The 16,473-nt window shown below is 44.7% G+C and overlaps 1 pseudogene; it reads left to right on the top strand.

Annotated features, from left to right (window-relative positions):
* Positions 1 to 692: 692 nt before the first annotated feature.
* Positions 693 to 16,473, top strand: part of LOC119338599 — a 70,239-nt pseudogene continuing 54,458 nt past the window's right edge.

Here is a 16,473-nt window from a genome sequence, read left to right as displayed (position 1 = left end):
GTCAATTGTTCGTGGAGTTGCTATGATATAGGAATCAAGACTTTGTGACAGCTGATGACATATTGTGTATTTTTGCACAATATGATTGTCGAGGATGAGGAAGAGGCAGCCTGAACCCATGATTATGAGAAGCCTGGAGACCAAGTCCACGATGGAAATCAAGGATCTTAATATTTGAATTGTGCACTTTTTAGGAGTACGATGGTTTTGTATGGATTCAAGTGTTTAGATATAAGGAGTGCGGCTGTTCGATAGGAGATATGCCAGGTCGTCCGACGCTTTTGGGGTCGCGCACGCAGATGTTTTAAAGTCGGATTTACCAAGCCGCCGTTAAATGTTAGAGCCCGCTATTTAAAACATTTATCGTGAGTGGTTGACGGCTTCTTCCGCATGCCCGTCGTCATAACGTAAGTAAAAGAAAAGTCAACGGCTTGTAGTATAATTCTGTGCGACAGCTGTTCGTGCCGAGCAGAGCCATAAAGGGCCGATTCTGGCAAGTAAACTTGAACCCCACGGCACAACGGCCATTACAAATTCCACCCTACATCGCACAGTGCTCACGCCGCCACGCACACGGACGCAGTCCAGCGCCCGCCCCTCCCGCGAGTCGCCATTTTGTTGCGAACGAGCAGCAGAGCCCCCCAAAAATCCGGTAGATTGGCCAAGTAGAGGCTCGCCGGCGAAGGCGATCGATGTCAGGGCGGTCGAGCAGGATCGCGGTGGTGGCGGAGGACGGCTGCCGGCCCAGCAAATGCGGCCTATGCTGGAATTTTTGCCTATTTGGGCCTAGCCCAATAGCAGTTTCAGAAATTCCTAATAAATCTTAGAGGCCCACGCAGCCCATTCGTGCAAGGCAAGAGGTGGAACTAAAAGTGTAGTCCCACCTTGCTAGTTTAGAGGGATTGGACTTCTTTATAAGGGAGGCTCCTTCCCCACTTGTATGAGCATGAGAACAAGAGGGACATCCACGGGCACTCCTCCTCCGCCGCCCGCCTCGTCCCGATGCGCCGCGCCGCGCCGCGCCGCGGGTTGCGGGAATGAGCCGAGCCGATGTCTTTTGCCACGCACAACGGCGCACCTCTTCGCATGCCGCCTGTTCACTTCATCTCCCTCCGTTGCTTCACCTCCCGGCGCAACCTGTTCGTCCTCTGTTGTGCCTATATAAGAGAGGTCGCTCCTCTCCCGAGAGACACATCAGAATGTCCTCTTCCTCTCGCCACACAGTTCCAATCTTTGCGCTACTGTTGTCTTCCTCATCCCGGCTTGCGGCGTGCACCGCACGTCGGGACAGTAGGCCTCCGAGACCACACCATTTGAGTCCTGTACGGGAGAAGGGTGATAAGATTTTTGGGGAGCGCTCAGTGCGACTACTAGATGCTTCATCACGGATGATCCGATCGCCGACGACTACTTCCCCGACGACGACTTCTTCCCCGACGTCCACGACCTCCTCGATGACATGGCAGGCGAGGACACCGACTCCAAGTCCAGCGCTTCTGTTGCTGCTGTGCCGTACGTGTTCTTATCCTTTATGTTAGAAGTCCTGCTACAGTTCTTGGCTCTAGTTTCTGCCCTACGTATGTTAGGTTCTATTTCGTATAAGCAACTTCATCTAGTGTCTGTTCTAGATGTGTTTATCTCAAGTTCATATATGCAGACGATGTTTACCTTCTCTCTGTCAGACTGCATGACTTGCTTTATATTTGCTATTTTAGTCATGCTTTATCTAGTATTTTTATTAATAAAATCATTCGGTAAATTTCTCTGCTTCCATGAGACCTCCTATGTTTGAGGGTATCCACTATAAGAGGTGGCGCGTGAGAGCAGTCTTATAGTTTTAGACCATGAGCTGCTATGACGCCACTCTTGGCAAACCTGAAGGGGAGCAAGATGCCCAACAGGCACAAGCTTTTCAGAAAATGGATACCTTGTTTAAGGCTGCTCTCTTGAGTTTTCTTGGTGAGAACATATTTGATGCTTATGCGTCAATTGACAATGGAAAAGATATGTGGGACGCACTCGAGGCCAAGTTTGGGGTCTCGGATGCCGGCACTGAGCTGTACATCATGGAGCAATTCTATGATTACAGGATGACTGAGAGCGCTCTGTGGTTGAGCAGGCTCATGAGATACAGTCATTTGCTAGAGAACTTGAGCACTTCAATTGCATGTTACCGGACAAGTTTGTTGCCGGGGATATCATCACTAAGCTTCCTCCTTCATGGAGGAACTTTGCTACCTTACTGAATCATAAGAGACAGGAGTTTTTCGTTCCGGATCTCATTGGTACTCTTGATGTGGAAGAGAAGGCGAGAGCAAAGGACACACGTGCTCGAGGTATTGAGGCAGGATCTAGTGCCAATCTGGTACAAAAGAAAAACTTCCAGTCCCACAAGTTCAAGAACAAGGGCAAGCTTCATGGTAAAGCAAAGTTTGATGGGAAGAACAAGGCTGTGCAGCACACGAACTTCAAGAAGAAGAATGACAAGAAGAAAGGTGTCTGTCATGTGTGTAGAGATCCTGATCATTGGGCTCCTAGTTGCCCCAATCGCTATGACAAGCGTCATCCTGGGAAAGGCGGCAAGACCGCTAATGTTGTCATTGGAGACACTGACATGAAGGATGATGGGTATGGTATATTTCCCACTATTCTTTCAGTATGTCATTCTCCTGATTGGTTGATTGACACGGGTGCTAATGTGCATGTATGCAGTGATATTTCCATGTTTTCGTCTTATCAGACCGCAGGGACTTCAACCATGCTAATGGGCAACGGTTCAAGTGCTTCTGTTCATGGTGTTGGCATGGTCGATATGAAGTTTACTTCAGGGAAGATCGTGCGGCTGAAGAACATGCATTATGTCCCCTCCGTCAATAAAAATCTTGTTAGCGGATCTCTTCTGTGTAGAGATGGCTATAAGCTTGTCTTTGAGTCGAATAAATTTGTAATATCTAGGTATGGAACCTTTGTTGGTAAAGGCTATGAGTCAGGAGGCCTGTTTCGTTTATCTTTATCAGACGTTTGCAATAAAGTTGTTAACCATATTTGCAACAATAGTGAATCAAATGTGTGGCATTCACGTCTTTGTCATGTTAACTTTGGTTGCATGTCACGACTAGCGAAGTTGAACTTAATCCCTAGTTTCACCACTGTCAAGGGATCTAAGGGTCAAGTATGTGTGCAAGCTAAGCAACCTCGTAAGTCTCACGTGACTGCGGAGATGAGAAATCTTGCACCGCTAGAACTTATACATTCAGATCTATGTGAAATGAATGGTGTTTTGACAAAAGGTGGAAAGAAATATTTCATGACGTTAATTGACGACTCCACTAGATACTGCTGTGTGTATCTTCTGAAATCTAAGGATGAGGCTTTGAACTTTTTCAAGATCTATAAAGCTGAAGTGGAAAACCAACTTGATCGAAAAATCAAGAGGCTTAGGTCCGACCATGGTGGAGAGTATTTTTCCAATGAATTTGATGCTTTTTGTGCGGAACATGGTATAATCCATGAGAGGACGCCTCCCTACTCACCTCAGTCAAATGGGGTGGCCGAAATAAAGAACCATACTCTAATTGATTTGGTTAACGCCATGTTAGACACATCGGGTCTATCCAAGGCATGGTGGGGGGAGGCGATATTGACTGCTTGTTATGTCCTAAACCGAGTTCCCACAAAGAACAAAGAGATAACTCCATTCGAGGAATGGGAGAAGAAAAGGTTAAAGCTCTCTTATCTACGAACCTGGGTTTGTTTGGCGAAAGTCAATGTGCCAATTCCAAAGAAGCGAAAGCTAGGACCAAAAACTATGGATTGTGTTTTCCTGGGATATGCTTTTCATAGCATTGGCTATAGATTCTTGGTTGTAAAATCTGAGGTACCTGACATGCATGTCGGTACGATCATGGAGTCGAATGATGCGACTTTCTTTGAAGATATCTTTCCCAAGAAGGATATGGCTACCTCATCTAATCAGGAGACGCCTAGTTCATCGAATCAGGAACCAGTTACAATTACCGAACCTGCCATTTCGATGGAACACTTTGAAAGTCCTATGGAGGAGAACAATGAAGTTCCTATTAGGAGCAAGAGACAGAGGACTGCAAAGTCCTTTGGTGATGATTTTCTTGTGTATCTCATAGATGACACTCCCAGTTCTATTTCGGAGGCCTATGCATCGGAAGATGCAGACTACTGGAAGGAAGCGGTTCATAGGGAGATGGATTCCATCTTGGCGAATCAAACTTGGGAGATAACTGATCGTCCTTATGGGTGCAAACCTATAGGATGCAAATGGGTATTCAAGAAGAAGCTTAGGCCTGATGGTACTATTGAAAAGTACAAGGCTCGGCTCGTGGCAAAGGGTTATACCCAAAAGGAAGGTGAAGACTTCTTTGATACTTACTCACATTTGGCTCGACTGACCACTATTCGAGTTCTACTTTCACTAGCTGCCTCACATGGTCTTCTCGTTCATCAAATGGATGTTAAGACTGCTTTCCTAAATGGAGAGTTGGATGAGGAAATTTATATGGAACAACCAGATGGGTTTGTAGTAGATGGTCAGGAAGGCAAAGTGTGCAAGTTGCTGAAATCTTTGTATGGACTCAAGCAAGCACCCAAACAGCGGCATGAGAAGTTCAAAAGAACTTTAACAGCTGCAGGCTTTGTTGTGAACGAAGCTGACAAATGTGTGTACTATCGCCATGGTGGGGGCAAGGGAGTTATGCTTTACTTGTATGTTGATGACATACTGATTTTCGGAACAAATCTGAATGTTATTAAGGAGGTCAAGGATTTCCTATCTCACTGTTTTGAGATGAAGGATTTAGGAGTGGCTGATGTCATTCTGAACATCAAGTTGTTGAGAGATGATGATGGGGGGATTACATTGCTTCAATCTCACTATGTGGAAAAGATCTTGAGTCGCTTTGGCTACAGTGACTGCAAGCCATCTCGAACACCTTATGATGCTAGTGTGTTGCTTCGAAAGAACCAGAGAATTGCTAGAGACCAATTGAAATATTCACAGATCATTGGCTCGCTTATGTACTTAGCCAGTGCTACAATACCTGACATCTCTTTTGCTATTAGCAAACTGAGTCGGTTTGTTTCAAAACCAGGAGATGTGCATTGGAAAGCTCTAGAGAGAGTTTTACGTTATTCGAAAGGCACTGCGAATATGGAATTCACTACACTGGGCACCCAAAGGTGCTTGAAGGGTATAGTGACTCAAACTGGATCTCAGATGCTGATGAGATAAAGGCCACGAGCGGTTATGTATTCACTCATGGAGGTGGCGCTGTTTCTTGGAAGTCTCGCAAGCAGACCATCTTAACGAGGTCAACAATGGAAGCAGAACTCACAGCACTAGATACAGCTACGGTCGAAGCAGATTGGCTTCGTTGGCTCTTGAAAGACTTGCCGGTAGTTGAGAAACCTATACCGGGTATCCTTATGAACTGTGACAATCAAATTGTGATCACTAAAGTGAGCAGCTCAAAGGATAACATGAAGTCATCAAGACACGTTCAGAGAAGGTTAAAGTTTGTCAGAAAAATGAAAAACTCCAGAGTTGCATTGGACTATATCCAAATGTCTAAAAATCTCGCAGATCCTTTTACTAAGGGTCTATCACGTAATGTGATAGATAATGCATCGAGGGAGATGGAAATGAGACCCACAATATGAGTTGTTCACAGTGGTAACTTATACTTTGTGATCGGAGATCCCGTGAATTAGATGTGGAAGACAAGCTGTTGGTCAACTGAGAGGAGAGTATCCGTACTGTTAAAATACCACTCCATGAAGATGCAATACTCTCCGAATCTGCTGCATGGCAGGTTGATGTATATCTTAATGTGTTCTAAGTGGCTTTTTGAAGCAGAGATGTTGTCCTGCAGAACATCTTTTGAAGAATGCACCTATATGAGTCTGATTGTTAAACGTCGAATCTATGAGAGTAGGGTTCTCTCTAGTAAACTCATGAAAGGTCACGGAGTATGACGCATAAGCTCCACCCGCGGGGAAGACCCACGGTAGCCACGTATCGGTCAAGGCTTTATGTGAAACTAGATTCGTAGAAAACTTGCAGTTCAAGGCCCAGTCCACTCTTCAAGTTGCTTACTAGTGTAGCATAGGGTTCTAGGTGGAAGTTCAACTTAACAGTCTCCACTGCAGTACCGGTATATAAAACAGTGTTTTGGAACCAAAGGCAAATTTTGTGTGCCTCTGGGATCTGGTGGGGGATTGCTGGAATTTTTGCCTATTTGGGCCTAGCCCAATAGCAGTTTCAGATATTCCTAATAAATCCTAGAGGCCCACGCAACCCATTCGTGCAAGGCAAGAGGTGGAACTAAAAGTTTAGTCCCACCTTGCTAGTTTAGAGGGAGTTGGACCTCTTTATAAGGGAGGCTCCTTCCCCACTTGTATGAGCATGAGAACAAGAGGGACATCCACGCGCACTCCTCCTCCGCCGCCCGCCTCGCCACGCCACGCCTTGTCATGACGTGCCGCGGGTTGCGGGAATGAGCCGAGCCGATGTCTAATTTTTGCCACGCATTACGGGTATATGAAAGGTCACCTGGGAGCTGAAAAGTTTTTGCGGTAGTGGATAATGAATACAAACGGTGCACCTCTTCGCGTGCCGCCTGTTCACTTCGTCTCCCTTTGTTGCTTCACCTCCCGGCGCAGCCTGTTCGCGTCCCTCTGTTGTGCCTATATAAGAGAGGTCGCTCCTCTCCCGAGAGACACATCAGAAGGTCCTCTTTCTCTCGCCACACAGTTCCAATCTCTGCGCTACTGCTGTCTTCCTCATCCCGGCTTGCGGCGTGCACAGCACATCGGGACAGTAGGCCTCCAAGACCGCAGCTTTTGAGTCCTGTACGGGAGAAGGGTGATAAGGTTTTTGGGGAGCTCTCAGCGCGACTACTGGCTGCTTCATCACGGACGATCCGGTCGCCGACGACTACTTCCCCGACGACGACTTCTTCCCCGACGTCCACGACCTCCTCGTCGACATGGCAGGCGAGGACACCGACCCCAAGTCCAGCGCTTCTGCTGCTGCTGCTGTGTCGTACGTGTTCTTATCCTTTATGTTAGAAGTCCTGCTACAGTTCTTGGCTCTAGTTTCTGCCCTACGTATGTTAGGTTCTGTTTCGTATAAGCAACTTCATCTAGTGTTTGTTCTAGATGTGTTTAGCTCAAGTTCATATATGCAGATGATGTTTACCTTCTCTCTGTCAGACTGCATGACTTGCTTTATATTTGCTATTTTAGTCATGCTTTATCTAGTATTTTTATTAATAAAATCATTCGGTAAATTGCTCATATTTCCAACAATCCAAAAACCTTATTATAGGCAATTTACCCCGAGTGGTTTTGCTGCTTCCATGAGACCTCCTATGTTTGAGGGTATCCACTATAAGAGGTGGCGCGTGAGAGCAGTCTTATGGTTTCAGACCATGAGCTGCTATGACGCCACTCTTGGCAAACCTGAAGGGGAGCAAGATGCCCAACAGGCACAAGCTTTTCAGAAAATGGATACCTTGTTTAAGGCTGCTCTCTTGAGTGTTCTTGGTGAGAACATAGTTGATGCTTATGCGTTAATTGACAATGTAAAAGATATGTGGGACGCACTCGAGGCCAAGTTTGGGGTCTTGGATGCCGGCACTGAGCTGTAAATCATGGAGCAATTCTATGATTACAGGATGACTGAAGAGCGCTCCGTGGTTGAGCAGGCTCATGAGATACAGTCATTTGCTAGAGAACTTGAGCACTTCAATTGCATGTTAACGGACAAGTTTGTTGCCGGGGGTATCATCACTAAGCTTCCTCCTTCATGGAGGAACTTTGCTACCTTACTGAAGCATAAGAGACAGGAGTTTTCTGTTTCGATCTCATTGGTACTCTTGATGTGGAAGAAAAGGCGAGAACAAAGGACACACGTACTCGAGGTATTGAGGGAGGATCTAGTGCCAATCTGGTACAGAAGAAAAACTTCCAGTCCCACAAGTTCAAGAACAAGGGCAAGCTTGATGGTAAAGCAAAGTTTGATGGGAAGAACAAGGCTGTGCAGCACACGAACTTCCAGAAGAAGAATGACAAGAAGAAAGGTGTCTGTCATGTGTGTGGAGATCCTGATCATTGGGCTCCTAGTTGCCCCAATCGCTATGACAAGCGTCATCCTGGGAAAGGCGGCAAGACCGCTAATGTTGTCATTGGAGACACTGACATGAAGGATGCTGGGTATGGTATATTTCCCACTATTCTTTCAGTATGTCATTCTCCTGATTGGTTGATTGACACGGGTGCTAATGTGCATGTATGCGGTGATATTTCCATGTTTTCGTCTTACCAGACCGCAGGGACTTCAATCATGCTAATGGGAAACGGTTCAAGTGCTTCTGTTCGTGGTGTTGGCACGGACGATCTGAAGTTTACTTCGGGGAAGATCGTGTGGCTGAAGAATGTACATTATGTCCCCTCCGTCAATAAAAATCTTGTTAGCGGATCTCTTCTGTGCAGAGATGGCTATAAGCTTGTCTTTGAGTCGAATAAATTTGTAATATCCAGGTATGGAACCTTTGTTGGTAAAGGCTATGAGTCAGGAGGCCTGTTTCGTTTATCCTTATCAGACATTTGCAATAAAGTTGTTAACCATATTTGCAACAATAGTGAATCAAATGTGTGGCATTCACGTCTTTGTCATGTTAACTTTGGTTGCATGTCACGACTAGCGAAGTTGAACTTAATCCCTAGTTTCACCACTGTCAAGGGATCTAAGTGTCAAGTATGTGTGCAAGCTAAGCAACCTCGTAAGTCTCAGGTGACTGCGGAGACGAGAAATCTTGCACCACTAGAACTTATACATTCAGATCTATGTGAAATGAATGGTGTTTTGACAAAAGGTGGAAAGAAATATTTCATGACGTTAATTGACGACTCCACTAGATACTGCTGTGTGTATCTTCTGAAATCTAAGGATGAGGCTTCGAACTTTTTCAAGATCTATAAAGCTGAAGTGGAAAACCAACTTGATCGAAAAATCAAGAGGCTTAGGTCCGACCGTGGTGGAGAGTATTTTTCCAATGAATTTGATGCTTTTTGTGCAGAACATGGTATAATCCATGAGAGGACGCCTCCCAACTCACCTCAGTCAAATGGGGTGGCCGAAATAAAGAACCATACTCTAACTGATTTGGTTAACGCCATGTTAGACACATCGGGTCTCTCCAAGGCATGGTGGGGGAGGCGATATTGACTGCTTGTCATGTCCTAAACCGAGTTCCCACAAAGAACAAAGAGATAACTCCATTCGAGGAATGGGAGAAGAAAAGGTTAAAGCTCTCTTATCTACGAACCTGGGGTTGTTTGGCGAAAGTCAATGTGCCAATTCCAAAGAAGCGAAAGCTGGGACCAAAAACTGTGTATTGTGTTTTCCTGGGATATGCTTTTCATAGCATTGGCTATAGATTCTTGGTTGTAAAATATGAGGTACCTGACATGCATGTCGGTACGATCATGGAGTCGAACGATGCGACTTTCTTTGAAGATATCTTTCCCAAGAAGGATATGGCTACCTCATCTAATTAGGAGATGCCTAGTTCATCGAATCAGGAACCAGTTTCAATTACCGAACCTGCCATTTCGATGGAACACTTTGAAAGTCCAGTGGAGGAGAACAATGAAGTTCCTATTAGGAGCAAGAGACAGAGGACTGCAAAGTCCTTTGGTGATGATTTTCTTGTGTATCTCATAGATGATACTCCCAGTTCTATTTCGGAGGCCTATGCATCGGAAGATGCAGACTACTGGAAGGAAGCAGTTCATAGGGAGATGGATTCCATCTTGGCGAATCAAACTTGGGAGATAACTGATCGTCCTTATGGGTGCAAACCTATAGGATGCAAATGGGTATTCAAGAAGAAGCTTAGGCCTGACGGTACTATTGAAAAGTACAAGGCTCGGCTCGTGGCAAAGGGTTATACCCAAAAGGAAGGTGAAGACTTCTTTGATACTTACTCACGTGTGGCTCGACTGACCACTATTCGAGTTCTACTTTCACTAGCTGCCTCACATGGTCTTCTCGTTCATCAAATGGATGTTAAGACTGCTTTCCTAAATGGAGAGTTGGATGAGGAAATTTATATGGAACAACCAGATGGGTTTGTAGTAGATGGTCAGGAAGGCAAAGTGTGCAAGTTGCTGAAGTCTTTGTATGGACTCAAGCAAGCACCCAAACAGTGGCATGAGAAGTTCGAAAGAACTTTAACAGCTGCAGGCTTTGTTGTGAACGAAGCTGACAAATGTGTGTACTATCGCCATGGTGGGGGCGAGGGAGTTATGCTTTGCTTGTATGTTGAGGACATACTGATTTTCGGAACAAATCTGAATGTTATTAAGGAGGTCAAGGATTTCCTATCTCGCTGTTTTGAGATGAAGGATTTTGGAGTGGCTGATGTCATTCTGAACATCAAGTTTTGAGAGATGATGATGGGGGGATTACATTGCTTCAATCTCACTATGTGGAAAAGATCTTGAGTCGCTTTGGCTACAGTGACTGCAAGCCATCTCCAACACCATATGATGCTAGTGTGTTGCTTCGAAAGAATCGAAGAATTGCTAGAGACCAATTGAAATATGCATAGATCATTGGCTCGCTTATGTACTTAGCCAGTGCTACAAGACCTGACATCTCTTTTGCTATTAGCAAACTAAGTCGGTTTGTTTCAAAACCAGGAGATGTGCATTGGAAAGCTCTAGAGAGAGTTTTGCGTTATTTGAAAGGCACTGCGAATTATGGAATTCACTACACTGGGCACCCAAATGTGCTTGAAGGGTATAGTGACTCAAACTGGATCTCAGATGATGATGATATAAAGGCCACGAGCGGTTATGTATTCACTCATGGAGGTGGCGTTGTTTCTTGGAAGTCTTGCAAGCAGACCATCTTAACGAGGTCAACAATGGAAGCAGAACTCACAACACTAGATACAGCTACAGTCGAAGCAGACTGGCTTCGTCGGCTCTTGAATGACTTGCCGGTAGTTGAGAAACCTGTACCGGGTATCCTTACGAACTGTGACAATCAAACTGTGATCAGTAAAGTGAACAGCTCAAAGGATAACATGAAGTCATCAAGACACGTTCAGAGAAGGTTAAAGTTTGTCAGAAAAATGAAAAACTACGGAGTTATTGCATTGGACTATATCCAAACGTCTAAAAATCTGGCAAATCCTTTTATTAAGGGTCTATCACGTAATGTGATAGATAATGCATCGAGGGAGATGGGAATGAGACCCACAATATGAGTTGTTCATAGTGGTAACTTATTCTTTGTGATCGGAGATCCCGTGAATTAGATGTGGAAGACAAGCTGTTGGCCAACTAAGAGGAGAGTATCCTTACTGTTAAAATACCACTCCATGAAGATGCAATACTCTCCGAATCTGCATGGCAGGTTGATGTATATCTTAATGTGTTCTAAGTGGCTTTTTGAAGCAGAGATGTTGTCCTGCAGAACATCTTTTGAAGAATGCACCTATATGAGTCCGATTGTTAAACGTCCAATCTATGAGAGTAGGGTTCTCTCTAGTAAACTCATGAAAGGTCACGGAGTATGACGCATAAGCTCCACCCGCGGGGAAGACCCACGGTAGCCACGTATCGGTCAAGGCTTTATGTGAAACTAGATTCGCAGAAAACTTGCAGTTCAAGGACTAGTCCACTGTTCAAGTTGCTTACTAGTGTAGCATAGGGTTCTAGGTGGAAATTCAACTTAACAGTCTCCACTGCATTACCGGTATATAAAACAGTGTTTTGGAACCAAAGGCAAATTTTGTGTGCCTCTGGGATCTGGTGGGGGATTGCTGGAATTTTTGCCTATTTGGGCCTAGCCCAATAGCAGTTTCAGAAATTCCTAATAAATCCTAGAGGCCCACGCAGACAATTCGTGCAAGGCAAGAGGTGGAACTAAAAGTTTAGTCCCACCTTGCTAGTTTAGAGGGAGTTGGACCTCTTTATAAGGGAGGCTCCTTCCCCACTTGTATGAGCATGAGAACAAGAGGGACATCCACGCGCGCTCCTCCTCCGCCGCCCGCCTCGCCACGCCACGCCTCGCCATTCCACGCCTCGTCTCGATGCGCCGTGGGTTGCGGGAATGAGCCGAGCCGATGTCTAATTTTTGCAACGCACTACGGGTACATGAAAGGTCACCTGGGAGCTGAAAAGTTTTTGCGGTAGTGGATACTGAATACGAACGGCGCACCTCTTCGCGTGCCGCCTGTTCACTTTGTCTCCCTCCGTTGCTTCACCTCCCGGCGTAGCCTGTTCTTGTCCCTTTGTTGTGCCTATATAAGAGAGGTCGCTCCTCTCCCGAGAGACACATCAGAAGGTCCTCTTCCTCTCGCCACACAGTTCCAATCTCTGCGCTACTACTGTCTTCCTCATCCCGGCTTGCGGCGTGCACCGCACGTCAGGACAGTAGGCCTCCGAGACCGCACCTTTTGAGTCCTGTACGGGAGAAGGGTGATAAGGTTTTTGGGGAGCTCTCAACGCGACTACTGGCTGCTTCATCACGGACGATCCGGTCGCCGACGACTTCTTCCCCGAAGTCCACGACCTCCTCGACGACATGGCAGGCGAGGACACCGACCCCAAGTCCAGCGCTTCTGCTGCTGCTGGCCGTATGTGTTCTTATCCTTTATGTTAGAAGTCCTGCTACAGTTCTTGGCTCTAGTTTCTGCCCTACGTATGTTAGGTTCTGTTTCGTATAAGCAACTTCATCTAGTGTCTGTTCTAGATGTGTTTAGCTCAAGTTCATATATGCAGACGATGTTTACCTTTTCTCTGTCAGACTGCATGACTTGCTTTATATTTGCTATTTTAGTCATGTTTTATCTAGTATTTTTATTAATAAAATCATTCGATAAATTGCTCATATTTCCAACAGCCTGCAGTGCCGTAAGCGCTGCCCCGTCAATGCCACAGGTACGTGCCTGCTGCTTCACAGTTTTGGATCATCGCCTAATTAATAAGCTTTGGCAGATGCACGGACGTCTCGTAGATGGTAGACCAATCGAGCATCATGTGTTTGGTTTCCAACAAGTTAAACTTGTCAAACCATGATCTTGGAGAGAAGTCTGTTAAACAAAAATCTTTAAAAAGGCATGTCCAGTTGGCCGAATGGACAATTGACCAAACCTTCTTCACCCGATCTCAGTTTTAATTTTTAATTTGGCATAATTCTACATTGACCTAGTGATAATTTGCATCTCTTGGACTGGCAATAATATTATTTTTAAAAGCACAGTATAATCAAAGTCGCTCACATACACGAGCCTCTGTAAACTCAAGTATACCCTTCTCTACACTACTAGAAAAAGGCCTACTAATGGCACACCGGTTTTGCCTACTAATGGCGCACTACCGGTGCGCCATTACTAGCACGCCACTAGTATTTTTTACTAATAGCGCACCACTGGTGCGCCATTAGTATACCAGATAGTAATGGCGCACCATGTAGTGCGCCATTAGTATAGCCCACGATGCGCCATTAGTATCTGGTATACTAATGGCGCACTAGTATCTGGTATGGCGAGGACAATTTCAATTTTTTTAAAAAAAAATTCAGAAATTTTTTTTAATTTTTTTTTCAATTTTTTCTTAATCTCAGTTCACTATGGCTTAATCTCGGGTCAATATGCTTAATCTCAGGTCAAATCGCACTCCGTGGTCAAACTTCCCGAAAGGTCACCCATCCTCACACTACTCCAGCCCAAGCACGCTTAACTTCAGAGTTCTATCCAACCCCAGCTCACTTCACACGCACTTGTTGATATATCTAGCATATCAATCCTGTTATACCTTGTTGATGTCTAGGACTTTGTTCATGTTCATGACTATGATGAAATTTTGAAAAATATTTCAAACTTCCCGATCATATTACGTATCAATTTTTTTAAAAAAATCAAAAAAAATTCAAAACCATTTTTTTCTGTTACTAGTGACGCACCACATCCACGGTGCGCCACTAGTAAGTTTGAAATTTTCTGAATTTTTTTGCCGCTAGATCTTGAAAGCCCCGTAACTTTTCTTCTGTTAGGTTTTTGGGGATTTTTAAAATGTTTAACAGGGTTTCCCCAGTTAAATTTGGATGTAACTTTTCGAATAGATGATTTTTCATATAAAAAACTTTTTCATCCGAGTTCGTATGCAAAAGTTATGCCCATTTTACAAATTTCCAGAGAGATTTTACAAATAAAGTCGAAATTCATATTTGTAAATTTTCCTAAAAACTAGAGCACATATCACATGGGAAACATATTATCTTTTATTTTTTTGACATTTCCATCATTTTCTTTTATTTTTTTTAAAACTGAAAAGGCGATCTACAGGGGGGGTGCATTCGGTGTTGGGGCAAGTTAGTAATGGCGCACCGTGGGGTGGTGCGCCGTTACTAGTTTAACTAGTAATGGCGCACCACACCCACGGTGCGCCATTGCTAGTTTTGAAAAAAAAATTGATATTTTTTTTGATTTTTTTTTGAAAAAACTTAGTAATGGCGCACCGGTGGAAAGTGCGCCATTACTAGTTAAAACTAGTAATGGCGCACCGAGACATGGTGCGCCATTAGTAACAATTTTTTTTTACTTTTTTTTAAAACTACTAATGGCGCACGACGGATGTGGTGCGCCATTACTATGTCAATTAGTAATGGCGCACTATGCAACGGTGCGCCATTAGTAACAAAAAAAATTTATGTTTTTTTTCAAAACTACTAATGGCGCACCACACACCAGGTGCGCCATTAGTAATATATTACTAATGGCGCACCGAGACATGGTGCGCCATTAGAATATAGTAATGGCGCACCATATCACAGGTGCGCCATTGGTGGCCATTCCATCTATAGCCCTTTTTGTAGTAGTGCTATGAGTATCTCCGAGGGACTGAGGTAGCGTTGGAGCTTGAGATTGACGAAGTCATGCATGAATATGGCTGAAAAGCCTGAAATAAATCCAGAAAAATACGAACGTCAGTGTCAAGTTTATAATTTGAACCCTGGTATACTGGGAATATCACTGTCCTCCTAACCATCAAAGCACAAATTGGTTTGCGGATCAGCAATGGTTTCAAAGTAGATTTTAGTTGCATTCACTTTGCCTAAGAGCAACTTTAACCGATCTCCTATCCATTAGAGTAGACGGTCAAGTAGCCTCCTCCTCTAAGGGTGGCCCCACCAAACTGACCTATATTCAGAGGATGATTTTTTTTCTCAATTCTATATTGCAAATAACATATAAATCATGAACAAGCATATAATTGCATGGATTGAGAAATTCAGATTTAAACATGCAAATAGTTCATCCAAAAGGCATCACGTCGATCAAGTATGATCCAAAATAATACCAACTTAGCATGTTTTATGTCGTGGATCAACCCCAACCAAAGGTATGCACGAACACAAACACCATCCTCGCCAAAAAAAATTCAACACCATCTCCATGGCCACCCCCATCCACAAGGCCATCATCACTATCACCACCACTACCATCCACACGGCCACCACCACCACCATCGCATTCACCACCACCACCACCATCCACACGGCCACCATCACCATTATTCCAGAGAGAGACCTCTATTTGAATCAAGATCTCCCAATGAGTGAGCTCTCAAAACTTTTTTACGGTATCATCAATTTTGGCTGGGTCCAGTAACATGATAGCACATTCTTTGGCCTTCTTTGCATTCTAAAGCCTCCCACCCTCGAGTGCAAGCCTACGCTCCTCCGCCTTCACCTTCCTCTCTTCGGCCGCCAACTTTGATCTCTATTTCTCGTCCTCCAACAACTTGAGCTCATTCCATCTAGCCACCCTGTCTTATTTGCATTCCGACGCGAAGGCTTTGTTGGTCTCAATCATGGCCACAAGCTCCTCTTTGTATGTGCCACAAAATGTACTCACTTCTAGCTCTCTTTTGCAATATGTTGCCATCTAGTCTCTTGTTGGCATCTTCATCCTCCTCGTCATCATCCTTAACGGGTATGCTTAACCTTGATCTATTTGCTGTCATCTCGTCGTTTCTCCTGGCCCACTTCTCATTGACGCAAAGTTCTTTGTAGCAATGGTACAATATGAAGGGCTTGTGACTGTACTTCTTGTTCCATTGCTTAAAAAGTTCTTGTATGATAGGGTCATACTCCGAGACAAGCACACCGCTCCACTAGTAGAAAAACACCTATTAGTCCTGGTTGGTGAGGGCCTTTTGTCCTGGTTCTTGAACCGGGACTAAAGGGTCGTTACTAATGCCCTAGACGTTTAGTCCCAGTTCTAACACGAACCGGGACAGATGGGCCTCCACGTGGCCGGTGCGCCGAGCCCAGGCAGGAGGGCCTTTGGTCCTGGTTGGTGGCACCAACCAGGACTAAAAGGCATCCACGCGTCAGCATTTCAGTGGCTGGGTTTTTGT

The sequence above is a fragment of the Triticum dicoccoides genome, chromosome 7B, assembly GCF_002162155.2.
Source record: "Triticum dicoccoides isolate Atlit2015 ecotype Zavitan chromosome 7B, WEW_v2.0, whole genome shotgun sequence".
NCBI lineage: Eukaryota > Viridiplantae > Streptophyta > Magnoliopsida > Poales > Poaceae > Triticum > Triticum dicoccoides.
Note: the sequence above shows the minus strand (reverse complement) of the source record. Positions and strands in the feature narration are given on the sequence as shown.